Source organism: Varanus komodoensis, unplaced genomic scaffold (assembly GCF_004798865.1).
Source record: "Varanus komodoensis strain SLA01 unplaced genomic scaffold, ASM479886v1 scaffold30, whole genome shotgun sequence".
Lineage (NCBI taxonomy): Eukaryota > Metazoa > Chordata > Lepidosauria > Squamata > Varanidae > Varanus > Varanus komodoensis.
Window position 1 is genome coordinate 9,744,112 of NW_025335762.1, and position 18,609 is coordinate 9,762,720.

General features: G+C 46.3%; 1 protein-coding gene across 4 annotated transcripts in view; it reads left to right on the forward strand.

The window, feature by feature from the left end:
* Window positions 1–18,609, forward strand: part of ZMIZ2 (zinc finger MIZ-type containing 2) — a 113,979-nt gene that overhangs the window by 41,710 nt on the left and 53,660 nt on the right. For all 4 annotated transcript variants that reach the window (XM_044437656.1, XM_044437658.1, XM_044437660.1 and 1 more), the window contains one exon: window positions 5,077–5,158. The gene's annotated coding sequence lies outside the window, so the exon portion shown is untranslated. The remainder of the gene's footprint in view (window positions 1–5,076; window positions 5,159–18,609) is intronic.

Genomic DNA, 18,609 nt, shown 5'->3' on the forward strand with positions numbered 1-18,609 from the left:
CCTTTAGTGTGTTTGCTGTTTTCCTGCCTTTACGGGTGCTGTTCAGTTAATAACTTGGTAATTGGTGTCTGGTCATGATGTACTACATGTACTTTACCTCCAACATTTGAAAGAATCAAAGAAATTGTCTGGGCAAGACTCTACATGTCAGACAGCCATAAGGGTATACTGGACTCTGGTTGTACATTTGTGGCAATAAATACAAAGCTGGGGATGAGTGAGAGCCCTTCCAAAGTGGTGTTCTGGTTTTGTTGGAAGGGGAGTCACTGGTGTAATTGCCCAAACTAGCAGCACAAGCTGTGTGCCACTCCTGAAGAGCAGTAGCGGAGCTGTTCCCAGCAGCCCTCAGTGGAGCAGCGTTGCCAGGTGTGTACGACGCAGCAAACCATCATGGGCGAGAGAACCCCTGAGACAAGCCATAGGCTCTCCGGGTGGCTTGGTTGTGAAAAGCAAGCCACCCCACAGAAACACGGCCTGGTTCAGATGACACAGCAACCCGTCGTGGGTGTTGCCACGTGGTGGGGTTTTGTGTCATGCAAACCTGGTCATCCTCTTTGCTCATTCTTGACATTTTGGGGGCTGGTGAGCCATCGTTTGCCACTCTGTGTCATCCCCACCCGCACCCTGTGCAAGGCCACCATGTGGCTCCCGGGGAGACGCTGTGTGGAAGTGACTGCTGCTCAGCCCAGTCATAATGCTCGAGTGGGAGGATACGATAAGCCTCTTCCTCTTGTTTCAAGCACAATATCTTAGTCATGCTTACTGAAAGGGTGGTTGGTGGGCAGAAGCCCTGCAAGGAAAGTAAATGCCAAATAGTAGAGTAGGCTTTGTGGGGGGAGAGATACCGAGCCTGTGTGTGTGTGTGTGCATGCGTGTCTGTGTGAGTGCTTGTATTTGTGTATCTATTGTGTCTATTGAAAAACAGTAATCTCTTGAACCAAGGTGTTGCGGAGGAGCATTCAGAATGTCTGGTGTTCGTTGCTGGTTCTCAGTCGTGATGGGAGGGCACTTTGCACATGTTCACGGGGCACTGCAAGAACGCAGAAAACAATTTACCGCTGGGTAAGCCAGCCAGCTGAACTGTGTTGTGTAGCTTCTTGCGTACCCTCCCGCTTCAGATCCTTCTTCAAATCCTCTGTCTCCCAAGAAGTGGGCTTTGGGCTTCATAGCAGTGTGGGTGGTGGCTAAGTACAGGTAAAGCAAACAGCATGGATATTCTTACCCTTAGCGCTACTGTATTTATATTTATTATTTAATAAAGTAATGATCCACCATTTTGCTAAAATGGTGCTCAGGAGGAATGATTGTAAATTGCAATAAGGGCAGAAATACAATTAAAACATAGAATTAGATGAAAAACGCAATAAAACGCATTAATAAAAAAGGACTTACACACAACCAGCTAGAAGAACTTTTCTTGATTGCATCCTAGTTTAGATGGCAAAGCCTCTCTGAATAAAAATGGTTTTGCCAACCAGAAGGAGGACAGGAAAGAGGGACTCATCCTGGCATCCCTCAGCAAGATGTGTCGGAGCCTCGGAGTGGCCACTCGTTTCACATGTTCAATTTGTATGCTGCTTGGGGCATAGCCCTATTGTCTTGTTATCTTCTTGTGGAATCATATACCTTGTGGCAACTTTCTGCATGTTATAGCAAGCAACTAAGTATATAATCTAGCTGAAACAATAGCGTATTTCCCCGTTTTTTGTTTTAAAGTTATGCATATCCTGCTTTTCTTCCCTAATAGCAGTAAGAGGAAGGTACATGGGGGAGAAGGGCAATAACAAACCGCAAAACTTATTGCAGCCAAAATATCCAGGAAGGCTTCAAATCCAGATCGAAGAGAGCAGTTTTAAGTGTCTTCTAAACATGGGCAGGGAAAGGAGTGTATTCCAGAGGTAGGGGCAGCCATGGAAAAGGCTCTCTCATGTATTGGTATCTTACGCATACTCGGGCGGACAGCAAGAAGTGCCTCTACAGACATATCAGTTCTGGGGGCAGGATTGTATGGAAGTAGGTAAAGGTAGACTTCAGAGAAACCTGTTCCCAAGCCATTAAAGCCAAGGATGAGCCTTTTGCCCCCCCCCCCCCCCCATTATTCATTAGCGAGGGAGAGATAAAATTTAAACAGATCCTCAAGAGTTATTGTTGGAACAGACAGCGACACTTCAGGGCATGTTACGGAAGCCCATGCAGGTGTCATGTTGCAGGTAGTTTAGGTGCTGAGAACAAGTGTGGGGGGAACAGACACATGCGGGAAGTCAGTACTCTGGGGGGGGGGGGCATAATTGAAATACGGAAACCAGTGGGCAGATAAGTGAATTTTGATTTAGTTTACTGTGGGAAGAGATCACAGAGACAAATTGTATCCTGTGTCCACAACGGGGAGGGGGGGGGATGGAAGCATGTATCTATGGGGCGGGTGCTGAGTTCTGATGTAGTAACAACAAAAAGTGTATAGTGTAGTGTGCACACAACAGTGCATTGTGGCTTCATATAACCTAAGGATGGGGTGCTGATTGGCTCCAGTCCACCACATCCTGTTTCCCACAGCCGCAGGTAAGGCGTGTGCCCCTGGAAGTGTGCAAACAGGACATGGGGGCAGAAGCCCTCTGCCTCTGCCTCCTCCCAACTGGTTTTCAGGGTCTTTCTTTTCCTGAGGAGTAGATAAGCCACCCTGATTAACAGACATGCATGGTTTTATCCTCCTTTTGTTGGAGACTGTGTCCATACTTTTTCTCGAGGTCACCAGGAAAGTCCCATAACTGAAACAGTACATCATCTGCACGGCATTCAGAAGGTCCCAGAATCAGTCCCTGGTGTACCCAGGATCCAGTGAAGCGGAAGGGCCTGTGGCTGAGGTAGCGCAATATGAGAAGATATGTTGCAGTGTTGACTTAGGGTGATGGGAGTTATAGACCAACATAGGCAGTGTCGTGCTAGATGAGGGATGGGGAACCATTTGCAGCCCAAAGGCAGAAATCCGTTTCCAAGCGGCTCTTGTGGGCATATTCCAGTGTATAGTGGGCTGGAGGTTAAAAATAAAGGGGAGGAGTCAAAATACTACCATAATGTTGCTTAAAGCCAATAACTAAGCCTTGGGAGAGGCATTCTAACCATTTAGAATGGCGGGTGGGGGGTGGTTGGAAAGAAAACCAGGAAGCTGCCAAATGATAGGTGGTTGGACAAAGGGGGTGGGGCCAGGGGAAGAGGGTCTGGGGGACTCTGGGCGTCCTGCATTCACCCCCCATGCCTGTGATTCTACAACCTAGGCTAGATGGACAAACAGTTTGAACTGACATAAGACAGTTTCTTATGATTCTTATGCCTCGAGTCTCAAGATTCCGAAATCTTAAAAGAGGACTTGCTGATTATGTTGCCTCCCTTACATAGCAATTCATAAAGAAAGTGCGGTTTGGTTTGGTCTTCTTATGCGTTCATGTGTCATAGCCGGGCAATCGTTGAAACTCATTCCAATTCACCTCTTGTTGCTGCAGCTTTTATGGAGAACAAGGACTTCCTGGTTCCCTTATCTAGCCAGTTCCTGTTGGGACCAGTTGAATCTTGTCTTGGGCAGCAGGGCAGAAACAGGAAGAGAGTGTAGTGTAGGTATAACCTGACCTTCTAAGCCAGAATAATCTGGTATCTGACAGATATTTTTAAAAAATCCCCCTGCTGCTCACACCTCAGGGATGTTTGCTTAGAGATTTGTTTGTTTGTTTGAATTACAATCTTAATTAACAATTTATTTCACTGAAAAGTAAAATCATTATTATATGCTGTTTCTGGAAGTAGTGGTAGTGTAAAAGTTTTATTAGGGCCAGATTTTCACAAAGTAGTGAGCAGGTTTCTGAGTTAACTGTGACTCCTGTTAACACTGGATGGTAAGGGCAAAAGAAAGGCGCAGATGGTGTGGAAGAAAGTGAGAAATGGGATGTTGGTGGGCATGATGGAAAAATCCCAGCCTGCAGACCATAATATTCTTAAGATTGAGGGGAGGAGGTGTTTTGCAGACTGAATTAAGTTACATTAGGTTTGGTGTAAAAAGATCTCAGATTGCAGCAAGGCATACTGGAGTATGAAGGAACAAGAGTTATGTTTCTTTTTTAGAATAAAAACCAATAGTTTCTTTGCCTCCAATTCTGCTTCTGGTCTACCTGCAGTTTTATCTCCTGTGTTCTTCAATATCCAAGTATTTCTGACTTATTTATCAGAAACAACCGAGCAACTTAAAAAGTGACAGATTCATTCTGGCAGCAGCTTTCGTGGAGCAGAACCCATTTCACTGGGTGCATGGAGCATTATGCAGAGTTTCCGTACAGTACATATGATGTGGATGAGCATCCATGCACCATTTAGCAATGGAGGTTTGTTTTAGGATTCACGCGGAAGAAAAGAGCAACCCAAGACTTTGGTTGAGCAAACAATTCTCTTCCTTTTCCACCCCTTCTATCAGTGGAGGCCTCAGAAGAACAAGCTTGGGGTTTCCAGGCAGATTTCTGTTCTGAAACTGTGACTACATTGCGGAAAAGGCCATCTGTAACCGTGTTAGCTTGCGAGTGACGGAGAATATCCTTAGCAAAGAGTTGTTGCAGCCGGACCAGCTGCTGGTGGCACTACAGACACTGTTCCTAGGGCATGTCTGTCATTGTTCTCCCAGTTGTAATCTGGGCCCCTCGCTAAGAAATACTGACAGCACCCTAAATTGAGTCAAAAGTATACAGACCGATAAAGATCAATTTGCTAATTTTGTTTTTTGGCAGTCAAGATTTGATATGTGTACAAACTTCATTTTTTCTCTTTAAGTCCCATAAACTAGTTCAGCTTATCCTTAGTAGAATGAAAGGGGTTCCAGCCCCCTCTTCCACTATTAAGAAAAACTGCATAATAAAAATTAGAATTGGATTTATTTGGGATTGGAAGCAAGTTCAAATCAAGGTGTTATTAGCATAATAAATGAAAAAGAAAATACACAAATGAAGAGAATGAACAATAGCAGTACAGAACTAGAATATTTGTTTTGTTAATAAAACAGTCCGTTGTATTACTGCCCTTTTTTCTTTTTTGCTTTTGCAGAAACCGCCGCCTGAGCAGTGAAATCCAGCTTCCTGTTAAAGCACTAGCCAGCTTGCCATCGGCAACCAAGAATTCTATGCAGGTGAGTGAATGGGCTCGCGCAGTCGAGATGAAGGGCTCCTCTCATTTTCTAGTGCTCAATATAAAATGAAAGTGACTTGCAAAAGGAGGGAGTTCTCTTGTCTATGCCCAGCATAGAAATGTAGCTCTTGTCCCTCTGCCTTCATCTTCCAGGTAGCTACAGTGCTACCTGGGCTCACGAACTTAATCTGTTCCAGCACTCTGGTCGTGACCCGAATTGGTCGTGACCCAGGTCAAATTTCCCCGTAAGGTAAGGTTCAATGTAAATAAGGTTAATCTGTTCTGAAACATTTTTTTAATCACAAAAATTTGAAACAAAGTGACAAAGAACAACAAAGTACTGTACAGTAGAGAACACTAACCTTGGCTGGAGGGAGGTTATTGTTTGGAGGGAGAGTCCAAAGGATAATCAAGCGATAGTGATTGTGCTTGTGGGGGGGGGGGGAGATGGCTGCGATCACGATCATGCTCATGCAGCCCCCCCCCACCAGCACGATCATGGCCATCTTCCTGCATGAGCGCGACCACGACTGCAGCCATCTCCCCCTCCCCGAGCACAATCATACAGGGAAGACGGGCGCGGGCACAATCATCACCCAATGAGGAGTTTGCGACCTGAGGCAAAATTTTGCCAAAATTACCCTTTGCAACCCGATTTGGTCGTGAACTGAGGCATTCATGGGCCAAGGCACCACTGTACCGGTAACCTTTGCAGGCCAGTAACCTTATGGGCTTATTTACAAGGCTGGTTAAATCAACTCGCTCTGGTCGGGCACGTGTGTACAGAATCCATTCCTGCTGCCAGGTAGAGAACTGAAACAAGCTGGGGGCTCCATCAGTGGGTTGCTTGCTCTGTGACATACAACCCACGAATGTTGGTTTGAGTCTTGCCTGACAAGCCGGAGCAACTGAGCAACATAAATTGGCATGGCTGCTTTTTTGCAACAGGCAGGTGTTGCTCTTAACATTTAAAAGCAAACAGACAAGCGCGCTTGTACAAGGGTGTCTTTGTTGTGGGTAAGGGGAGTTATAGATTCCTGAACATGCTGCTTTCCATGTTTCATTATTTATGATAATATGCTCTGCAGAGTACTCTATTTGGTTCCAGTCCAGCAAGTTGCAGGCTAATGAACTTGACAAATAACTGTTCTTGGCCAACCTAGACCTGAGCAAACAGAGTTGTTATTACCCAGGGATCTGACATCTAAGAACAGAATGTTTAGGTTGTTGGGACTGAGGGAAGAGCATATGTTTCTAATGCTGATTTTTCACAAGTTGCAAAACTGAACCATAATGTCAGAGGAAAAACTGTTCTATATTCCAGTTGGCAAAAGATGTAGGAAGACATTGGGAGGGGGTGGGGCAGCTGCCATTGCAATCTAACTCTTTTCTTGATTTTGTCAGTGATGTACATCCTTGTTTTTCAAATATAAAGGAAATGGTGGAGCTGGGCTCAGAAAACTGCAGTGAAGGTTATTTGAGGCCCTCAGAAAGGCTTTTAACTGCTAACTCGGGTCGTTTTCCTCTAGGCCTAAGTATATTAAGGACTCTCACTAGAATAATTACGCAGGAATGTGTGAGCAACAGCTGGCCATTGAGGCTATTATTAATCATATTATTGGCATTTCTTAGTAGGTAAAGCCCTTTTAATGATCTTTACATTCGCATAGCAAACGTGCATGGCAGACTAATGCTGCCTCTCCTTAAAGCCGCAGGGATCCCCGACACCACGACCTGTGCTATGTCTTCGTTGCCAGGAGCTGCAAGCTGTCATTTAGGTTGACAGTTATGTCAGGCCGTCTGGGCATTGTGGGGTTTTTTCCTGAAAGGGTCACTCATAGCTGCCTGTCATGGCCTAGTAAACCCAAACCTGTGTCCAGGAGGCCCATTGAGCCTCACCGACAAGGAACCCTTTCACACATGCAGGTAGCCTGACAGACCATGACACTGCATAAGGCAGCTTTTGGGCTCCCACAGTGGTATTTGTCGTTTTCCCTGGGGTCAGGAAGTTACAAGGTTGCTGTGCTCAACTGCCCTCATTCACACATGCACTCATTCACACTCATGCATCCCACCCCCACCCGTACCGCCACTGGGCTGTGCCGTCCTTTCTCAGCCATGCCGTTTCTCTTCCAGCAGGAAGCATTGCATGTTGGTACTTGTAGTTATTTCTGCCAGCACAGCCATGTTAAGTAAGACACAAGGAGAGCTGCCATCTGCTCTTCACAGCAGAGCCGAAGCACAGTCCTTGCAGGCTAGTGGCAGCCTGCCAGCAGGGCTCTCAGCTGGAACTGTGCTCGGGTGCATCTGTGCCAAGGCTGGGATGTCTCTCCGGCGCTGGGATCAGGTGACCCTGCTGTTGCTGCCGCTGCCACTGCTGTTGACTGCTGCACACCCAGACGTCATTACAGCTTTCTGGAGAAGAATCCACGGTTGGCAGCCTGCCAAGATCAGCCTCCTGGGGCCAGGTCTCTGCCTAGGAAGCAGAGCTGAGAGGCAGAAGAGCCTGGCTGGAGGTTGGAAGCCGAACAAATAGCTCTTATTCACCTCAGCTTTTCGAGGCTCATTCTGCTAGGAATATGTCTAGGTTCCCTTCCCCATGCCTCTGACCCAGTGTTATGTAATAGCTAACGATGTTGAACTAGGAGCAGGGAGATGAATGTTCACATCTTGCACTGAGAACCATTTTGGGGTAGAAAACAGGGCGAAAAATTAAATCCCCATTTGAACAAAAAGCTGAGTTGCTTGACAGTCTCTCTCTCTCTCTCTCTCTCTCTCTCTCTCTCTCTCTCTCTCTCTCTCTCACACACACACACACACACACACACACACAGAGAGACAGAGACAGAGACAGAGACAGAGACAGAGACAGAGACAGAGACAGAGACAGAGCCTGGCCCAGGTTGCAGGATTGTTGTGAGGATAAAAGAGAAAGGGGAGAACAGAAGGATGGGAATTTATCGCCTTCTTTTCCTTTGGGAAGCTGCCATTAGGAACAATTTTTGCTTCATTCTGCTTCTTCGGCTGCCTTTGCAGTACCCAAGCTCTGTTAGACAGATGCCGAAGGCTGCCGTGCTGGATATTTGGACCCCCTTTACGTAGATGTGACATCAAGTCCTCTCTGAGCTCTTGCTCGTATCCCGATCCTTTTTCATATTATGGTAGCTCAGTGACTGACTGTCTGGAAGTCCAGTAAATGGTCTAACTACTACAGTAGATTCGGCTGGAGCAGGAATGCTCTGTCTGTCCAGACTCTGCCCTCCCCCCATGCTCCTTGCTGTGGAAGAGCTCTGGCACGTCGCCAGACAGGAGGAGGCGGAAGATGTGCGCCTTTCTATCCCAGGGGTTATTGGATTACACCCATCACGGAGAGTTTCCTTGCCGCTCTTCCTTCCCCCGTGCAATCATTCCCTACCATCTATGCACGCCACTGCCCCCACAGTCCTTGCTCGCAAGGGTGGGGGGCCGTCAGAACCCACAACAGGAACTGGGGCCTCTGGGTACTTCCTGGCCTCTTAACTCCTTCCCCTCCCCTTCACTCCAGGGTAACAAATGTGATTTCATGTTCCTTATCACGCTCTTCTATTAGATTCCCAGTTCAGCAGTTTCTTTAATGAGAGGTAACTAAGCTGAAACAACAAGGTCATGCCCTTTAACTGAGAGCACAAGTGGTACAAAAGGCTGGTTATGGTGACAGGCAAGGTGCCCTGTGCCCAGAACATCAGGAATGGGGACTGTCGATTATGTGCTTTATTTTTAAATAATATGTATTGCCCTTTTTGCTAATCACAGTGCCCCACAGTGGATTATAAACCTCAGGGTTAAGAATCATCAAGTACTCCGTGTATGAAATATGAGATACCAATAATAAACAATAAGAAGTGCTAGAAATTTTCGTGGATGTGCTAATGTGACTACAAAACTACCAAGGATTTTAAAAGGTCTGTGAACAGTTCTGTCTATTACTCAAATCTCACCCTTTTTCCTTTCTAGAACTCATTTAAAGTTACATGAAAGGAATCTGTAGTTGTGGTGAACTTTGTTTTACAAGTAGAGCTCTGTAATATGTAAGGGTTTGGGGCAAAAAGAGGGACAGAGTTTATATCCTATAGTGTGCATCCTTAGGATGGCCTTCCACCTGGTGCCCTCCAGATCTGTTGGACTGCAACTCCCAGCTTCCCTTAGGAAACAGCAGGAGTTGCTGTGCGACACATCTACCAGGGAAAGTCTGCTTTAGCTGCATCCAGACCAAAGGGTGTGTGATTTTGTAGCCAGAGTAGAAGTGTTGGTGGTGGTACCAGCGGGGCGGGGTGGAGGGAGGATTTGGAAGAATATGCTCCTGAAAGCAAGATTGCTTTTCCTTCAGACTTGGCCAGGCAGGCTGTTCAGTCACTTCTGTGGAATTAGCAAAGCCCATCTTCAATAGAGAAAGTAACGGCATATTGCCAAAGGTTTGAAAACAGGGACAAGAATAGGAAACCAGGTATGAGAGCCAACAGGGCTGGGGGCTGTGGAATGGCTCCAGGATAATAAAGAGAAATTGCTGCTGGAATAGGGATGGGGAACAGGAGGTTTGGGTTTATTTTGTGTGTTGGGGAGTGAGGGGGGCGGTCAGATGCAATTTCCTCCAAAAGAATCTTCTTTAGGGAATGTTCTTTGTAGCAGAATATCTTGGCTGTATAACATAATGCATGTTGCTTATTTTTAAGTAGGCCAGAGAGCAATTCCTCTCCACCTGCCACCTTTAAATCCTTTTTAAAAAGTTTCCATAGCTGTTCAATAAATCTAGGCAGGCACAGTGCAATTTATGTGTTCTTGGTTGGATCTAGTTTGGAGGCAAACAGTATGTATGTGTACCTGGGGGTGGGGGCGCAATTAGCTGCCACCTAAGTGGCCAGTGACCTCCTGCAGAGCTGTAGTTCTGGGCTGCAATTCTGGGCTGGAACAATCTGTCTTTCCTTGTTCACCGAACATGTTCAGAGAGAGAGAGGCACTCATTGTTCAGAGGAAAAGTGAATACTTGCTGTGTCACAGTGGGCTGGCCATAGGAAGGCAAAGAGGTGCAGCCAGGACCCTCCACAGCCGTGACCTTGCTACTGGAGAAGCGTGCTGCTCAATTCCATATTGCTGGGCTGATTTGCCCTTTCAGCATGCTAAATTTCCAAGGGGGCTGAAAACAGCCCAGGGCTCAGAGCAAACCTGGTAAAAATGTGGACATGTGCCTGTTCTTCACTCAGCAATGTATGTCAAGAGATCTGCATGTATAAATGGGCAATCGGGAATCAAATACCTGGTGTTAACCACAAATGGAAGCCCCTTACACGTGCCACTGCAATGGGATATATAGATGCGTTAATTGATGTGCACCCATATTTATACTGAAACTGAGCAAGTTCTACCATCCCTTCCTGAATCGCCCCTGGAGCAGAGAGAGGAAGTGCCTTCATTCTGAGGGCCAAATCCAATGTCGGAGAAGCTTCAGACAGCCATATTCCAGTGCTGAGCAGACCAAAAGTAAAAAGGGGCAGGGCCAAAAAATGCCATCATGTTTCAGCCTTAAGCTCTCACTGGGGTTTCTGGGTTGAAGTTCCCTGCACCTGCCCTTCAGAAATGCTTAACGTTCTTGTAAATTTAGCATGGGTATCCGGGGCCTACAGGAAGAAGGCATAGGAAATAGGCATCTGATGCCAAAATGAGTTTGCATTTCTTTTCTTGACTTGCTGAAATCTTGTGAAGCATCAAAGAGCACACAGCAGGGTTGTGTTCTTATAGTCTGCTCATATTTTCTTTGTTTTTATTTTTCCTGACTAGGGTTATCCCTGGTAAACCTGAGCACAATTAATAGAAAAACTCAACACCAAGTTGCCTTTTATAGTGCACATTTAATTTTTAATAGCATTTTGCGGGTGCAAAAGAACTAGATGCTCTTGTTGGGAGAGCGTGTCTTGTCTGGTGGGAAAAATCTCTGAAGCACACTGTGCCTGTAGACATTTGGGGCCCATGGCTGGAGCTCAAAACGGCTGCCAAAGTTGTCTAGGGAACCAAAGAGCATTGCAGAGTGGGTGCTACTGCCTGTATAATCCCAGCCTGTGTGGAGGGGCAGGCTGTATTTCGGGGAAGATGGCGGGCTGCAACCCTGCCTTGAAGCCCAGGGCACAGGAAGAGGCTGGAGCATCTGCTGTACAATATAAGCCCATCTGGCTTCGAGGGGGGCTCTTCTCTCAGGTTTATCACCATAAGAGGCATCTTGAGGGGCACATGAAAGGGCCCCTTCTCACTGGGCACTCTCAGGTTCTAGAGCTCCCTGCTGAGGGAGGCTAATTTTCCCCCTTTTTTGTTCTCCTTTTGTTGGGCAAAAGGGATTTGTGTTCAGGTAGACCAGTAGTGTATATGTTGATATGTTGTTGAAAGTGTTTTTTCCCCAATTGGTTGGTTTTTTGATGTTGCATTTTCAGTTCATTTTAATATTTTAACTAGGACATTGTTTTGAATCCAGATGTTGTTTTAAGCTACGTTAAGCTTGGTTAAAAGGTGGGATGATGATACAAAAGGAAAGGCTTCACCTCCAGTCCTGGCCAGCCAAAGGTTTTCTAGCAGCCCCCTTCCTCTCCTTGTCTGTGAAATCATTTGTTGATTAATGGGGAACGTGTGGCCTTCCTGGATGTTGGCTATAATTGCACCATCCTTTGCCACAGGTTATGTTGGGTCGGACTGATGGAGGTTGCAGTCCAGCATCTGGAATGCTGCATATTCTCTACCCTGACCTAGGTGATGGATATATTTTCCTGCTTATTCTTTTTAAATTGGTTTTTCTGCAGAACCAATCAGAGAGAACAAGGTGGAACTAGTGGAGGCACAGGTAGGCAGGTTAACACCCTCCAGATGCTTTTGACCACAACTCTGATCAGCCCCAGCCAGCAGGGCAATAGGCATGGATAATGGGAGTTGTATTCCATAACACCCTAGCCCTACTTTAAATGTTACTTTATTTTAGCAGTTGAATGCTGCAATACCCAGTATGGTTCAGTTCAAGTCAAGCCACGCTCCTCTGGAAAATGCATGGCAGCTGAGCAACCACAAATTCTGTAAAGCATTATGCAGGGGAGGACTGAAGTGAGGCTGGGTACTAAGAAACACCCACTCAGGTGCCAAAACGGAGGATAAGAGTTCCCAGCACATCATTGTTCATGTTCTGGTGGTAGCCAGTCAGTTGCGTGGGGCTATTTTTATTTTATAGTCTCTCTAGAATTGGACAGAGCAAACCATTCTCCATACTGTTGACTCATCTGCCGCTTCTCAGTGGAGGTGAATGGGGAAAGTGCTGTTCTTTGAGGTTCCTGCACATCTCATTCTCATCCCTCGGTTTTTGTGGTGTTTACGTCTTGATTCCTGTGAGCTTTCCTTTTAAGCAACAGCAAAATTAGGTTGCTTGGAGGAGAGTTGAGGCAGAATGATTCAGCTTTGTGGGATCTGTTGTTTTTGTTTTTTGCTAGAACCCCGGGATCAACTAACCAAGGGTGGCTGGCACAATGCATAACGGTACATTTTGAAGTGCAGACTCTCATCATGGCAGTCTCTGTTTCAGCAGCCTAATTTGCATAGTTGTGAGGAGATTGAATTGTGAATCAGGACACCTGGTTTGAATTTCATGTGTCTTAGGGAAGCCACTCTCTCCTGGTCTCGGTCTCGGTCCTTTTATCTGCAATATGTTGTGATATTAATACTGACTCACTGGCAGGATTGTCATAAGGACTAAAGTAGAGAATATACACCAGCCACTTTGAGCTCTAGAAAGTGCTATACAAATGTTTGAGACCCAAGTCAGTCCCCACTGATGGGGATTGGAGAGAAGTGTGTTTTGGATGATTCTCCTCCCTCTGGGTTTGTTGTGCAAACTACAGCAGATCACTTCATAACTGAAAGGTACAGCCTGATTCTGTATGTGTTTACCCAGCACTGACTCCCTCGGCAAGATGTGCTCTCCAGTAAGCATACTCAGGATTGTAGTCTGTGGTGAGCAACCCTTTCCATAGGAGCTGAGGGGCAAGGGTGCAGACGCAGCACAATTAATGCTATTTGCTTTAGCAGTGCTGTTGGCTTAGTCCCCTGACACGGCTGCAAGGACACCTGGGTGTGTGGGGAGGGGAGGCCTGCTTCTGTACAGGGCTGGAAATCTTGCCCTCTCCATCCCCCATCACTGCAGAACACGATACTGAGATTTTATGGAACCGGCTCTCCGTACAGCTCTAATAATCTCCAGGATACTCCCTTGTAAAGGATGGGCTTGCCTATCCCATTCCTCTTTAGTTGTTGCAAACCCCTCCCCCCACTTCCCTAGAAAACTCTGCATACCATGTCCAAAGCTCTTCCAAAACTTCCCAGCCTCCCACACCCGGCCCTTGCCAGTTGGAACAGATCTGATTAACTCCTGCAGCACCAAGGCTGCCTTGTACGGCTCTGTGGAAAAGGCTGCAGAAAGTGCTTGGTGGACCTTAGACAGGCCTCCTTTGTTCAGATGGGAACCATTCCATCCAAACAAGTGTTATCCTCAAACTTACAGTGGGGGGGGGGGAATCCCAAACCAAAGGCACCAGAGCCTTTCTGTGCTGTATGCTTGAATCCAGGGACAAGGCGCTAGCAGGATCCTTTTATCAATGAAACCTCCCGAGTGAAAGTTTAGCTAGCGGCAATACCTCGGCCTCCGTGCAAAGTTTTTGCTTTGATTTGTTTTCCTAGGAATTACTGAAGGATGTCTCCTAAATTTGAATCTCTTTAAATTCTGTGGTAGCTGCCGTTCTAAATCTTCTTCACAAGGAGTTTTTCCTAAACTGTCTGCAGCTGCCACCTTCTCTGAAATCAGGCCCAGTGACTTCTGATAGCTTCAGGAGTGACAGAAATCCAGCTGGTAAAGTTTCCTGGCTCACAAGTGAAGAAGTATGGAATATTTCACCAGTTGAATTTCTGTGCGCTTAATTTTTTTTAAAGCACCATGTTCTCAGAGGGCAGGAAAGGAGAGACAGTGTTCATTAAATACTCCTCAACATAGATGCCTACTAGACTGAACTCTACATGAAAAAGCGTAGTACCCCAGCACCACAGGCATTTGCTTCTGTTCCACTGCCCAGGACTGTTGTGGGATATTTCTGCCTATAAACAATGTCAACACAAACAAACAAACTACTGCAAGGGTTGATGGCTGAATTTTGCCTTTTCAAGGATACTTCCCATGGCAGTTTCTGCAGCAATAAAAAGGGATGCAGTTTCTGTCTCTTCTGTATTGCTGGAGGTAAATTAAAATTCAACATGCTGCCTCATGCATGGGCCCTAGCTGCTCCCAAAGTTTGTGTGTGTGGTTGTTTTTTATGCCACTGTGCTGCATCTGGTTCACATTGGTAGATCCAGAGTTGGATGTGGGTTTTGGAGGCTGCTGCAGCCCCACTCCCCATTCCTCAATGAGTCTACATTCTTGCTGCCATTTTCCTTAGCTGCTCTTGCTCCTCATCCTCTTTCTCATGGCTACCTGTAGCTTGCTTGATAGCCAGAGAGCAAGCAGGCGGTGACATCTCCTGCTTCTCCTTCTCGCCACTGCTGTTGTCTGGGCCTGGGTGGGAGGCAAGTGAGCACTCAGGCTGTCCCGGAAAAGGGGAGAGGGGATTCCAAGAGGAGAAGGACCACTCTCATCAGTGGGCCCCTGCTATACTGTAGCCCTTGGGATATGCCTGCCCTTCACACTGACTTTGGATAAACACTGGAACTCTGAAAGAAACGCCAAGCCCAAAGTCTAGCCACTCCTGGCATGTATGATTTCCGCTCCAGTCCCTTTATAACAGTCCCATAAGGTAAGCTGAGATGTAGCTCAAGATCACTCAGGGAGCAATGCAGGGCTTTGAACCTGGGCTCCCCCCACACCTGGACTAACAGTGCAACTGCTGCATCATGTAATAAAACCTATTCCTTTCTTCTGAGTTATCTCACACTCCCGTGTGCTTTACTACAGCGAGTCTATGATTAGACTTGTTCTCACATTGGTGTAGACCAGTATTACACTGAGACTCTTTCTATGCCATGCTTCCCCGTTCCAAGCGCTACAGAGCAAACGAAAGAAAGAAAAATACCCCAAACCAGAAAACAAAGCCCAGTTCCACATAGGAACACACGAGTATTGGATCAGACTCTGCTTAAAGTGAACGGGAAAGGGGGATACAAATAATCTGGCCACAGTGAAGAGTTGCAGCCCAATAACTGTTTTATATTTAAAGCAGCAGATAAACAGATATCCTTTTAGTATTTTTTAAAGATTGCTCCAGGAGGCTTTACAATGGAAGAGAGAAGGATCCCATCAAAAACAGGACGTTCACCTACTCCCAGTCCTATAATAGTCTCCTCCCTATGAGTATGGGGAGCTAGACTTCAAAATCCTCACAGAAGCTCTCACCGTGGTTTCACGTCATATTAAATAGCTTGTGAGAGGACATGATACCCTGAGAGATGAGAATGGCGCCTTCTGGAGCTCTGCTGAACAGTTCCAATGGGGTCAAGCAAAAATTTCCAGGCATGCTCTTCTGAAGCAAGCCATGGACTTCTTTCAGTCCCAGGGTCAAATTCCATCTCATGCAAGTTCTTGGGGGCTGCATGCCAGTGGTGGGTGGGGTCAATAAGGAAAATAGTGTATCTTGGTCTGAAATTCTTACTGCCAGCAAGTATGCCTTAGGAGACACATTTCAACTTTTGGAGAAGAATGGGTGGCGGCTGGTGGGGGGGGAGGACTACAAAATCACCACAAGATGATTGCTTGGAGGAAGAGAGAAGGCAGAACACCGTGTTGTGAGATTGCCTCCCCAAGTCAGGGAGAGGCCACTGATTTGGTGCCTATGATCGATGGTATTAAAAGTTGCCAAGAGGTCCAGAAAACCTTTCATAATTCCTCTTTCCATCACCTGGCACTTGACCTCAAGCAGGACTGTCACCAAATCAGCCAAAAAAGTCACACTGTAAATGGGCTAAGATAATCCGTCTCATCCAGGAGTTTTACATTCTGGAGTGAACTTTGTGCATACAGTAGGTATTTTTCTATTAGAAAGGATAATTTTTTGCGCATGCATCAAATGCAACCTTTCATTGCCAGTTGCTTCCTGCTCCCTGTGTTACTGGGCAATATTTACTTCATTTATTGTATAACCTTCCCATAGAACAAGTTATCTGGATGTCTCAAAAAATCCTTAAAATATAAAGCAATAGAACCAATTAAAAATAAATCAGCAAAAAGAATGGAACTCACTTCACTGCTTGTGTATTTGCACCCGGACCAATCTATTAATTAGACAAGCTAAAAGGCAGGTGGGAAGAGAAGGCGTAAACATACCTATGCTCAATAAACGTGACATTAGGCAATGATTGCTCCAAGTTTTCAGCAAAGGAAAGGGGGGAAAGTAACAAATATTTAGATGTTGATCCAGCTTGAGCAAACAGTAGGACTGAGACACTGGGTAACAGTGTAGCTGTTTTTCCCCTAAACAAACAGAAACCACTTCATTCTTCATGCTGAAGTATATTATCTACCCCCTGTGAATACGTGCAGCTTAGCCTGTTTGCTGAATGAGTTTCAGCTGCTTAGACGCTTAAACCCATAACCCATCCCTGCCGGTTCCTGGATCTTATTCCTTAAGAAGAAAGTAGAGGCATGCAAGACCCCTCCTGCAGTGCAAATTGCCCCTCCTCCAATGTAGTTCCTTCTTGGGTGCAAATACCAGCTTGGTTTCAATGGTCTTAGGTGTGTCACCGATTCTTAGCCTTAGTTTCCAATCTGTAAAATGGGAACAATAGTCATCTATAGTCAGAGTGGCTGCAAGGGGGATAAGATGCAGGACAGGCTGCTTAAGCAGGCGATCAAGAGTCCTACCTTTCAGTGGTCCAGAAAATGGTTGAAAGACGACCGTATGGCCCCTCGGTTCTTAAGATATGGGGTTCCATAAAGTTCCATCTTGCTCCTGCCTCTTGCTATTTGACGTATCACAGCATCATTTTCCCTGGAGTTTGGTGCTATCCAGCTCCATTTTTTCACTGATTCAGCTGAGTCTGTAAAATGTGGAATTGGTGCCTGGTATCAGTAATGTGTTGGACAAGGGCCAATGAACTGATGCGCAGCCCTGGAAAAACAAATTGGAATAAACGAAGCTGCCTTATACTGGATCAGAACATTGGTCCAACTGGTTCAGTGTTGTGTCAGCACTCGCTGGCAGTGGCTTCCCGGGGCTCAGGCACTGTCCTGTCCTAGTCTTACCTGGAAGGGGTGGAGAACACACCTGGACCTTCTGTCTGCAAAGCAGGTCCCCTTCCACCCTGCTCTGACCCTAGCTGTGACATTTGCCTGAAGGGGCAGGTGGAGATCAGCCTCTTCTGGATGGGGCTGTGCTTCTCTCTCATGATCTGACTCTCATTCTGGGCATCCTGATCGATCCACCTCTGTTGCCGGAAGCCTAAAGCTGGCATGGCAGTTGAGGCTCCCACTGGACAGAGAGTGCCCAGGCAATGGTGATCCGTGCGACAGCAGCCTCTGAGCTAGACTACTACAATATAGTAATTCCTTGGAAACTTCTGTTAGTCCAAACCATAATTGCTAACTGAGCCTCCTAAATTAACCCGCAAGTTACTAGCCTGCACAGATTTGAAGTGTGGCTGCTGGGGCTGGTTAAAAAGGGCTGCAGAACTAGTGTGTTTATGCTGAAGGATCGGTCACTTCATTGTCTTCCACTAGCTCACCTACACGTAATTCATTATGTGTTTTAGTCTGAGAACTTCTGTCCCTCTTTTCTACTCCCAAAAGGAGTTGCTCAGAATGGCTTAAAAGCATAAAAATGAGCAACAATTAATCATTAAAGCACATTCACAAAAGTGCGATGCAACAGCAAAGACAAAAATGCCAAGGGCCAAAACGAAGGATCCGTACATGAAATTAAACCTCCCCAGAGCAGAGTGAATTCCTTGTTTGAAGAGAAATGTCTTCAGTTGCTTGGGGAGCACAGGTTATTAAGAAGGTAACCGAACCCTTCAAATTAGCACCCTCCAGAGGTGTGTTTTCCTGCAATTCCTGTCATTTCTTGACAGTTGGCCATACTGGTTGAGATTGAAGTCCAAAATGTTCAGAGAACACTAAGTTGGGAAAGGCTAATCCTACCCTTTCGGAGCAGGGTGTTCCACGTACAGAGACAACCACCAAAATAGCCCCTCGACACAATGCCTCAGATCATGCCTCTGGAGGCAGCGACAGCATGTCACTGGCTATCATACTAATGCCGAGTTGAGACTACGAGGAGAACCGTTAGAGGGAAGCAACATGTCTGGCTATTGATAGCTGTTTCAGCACAAATCCCAGTGTTGGTGCTCATGTTCGGAGTCCTGGGGATTTGACCCCAGCTGCTTTCTCTTGCTAACCTGCCATACACTGTAGTTATG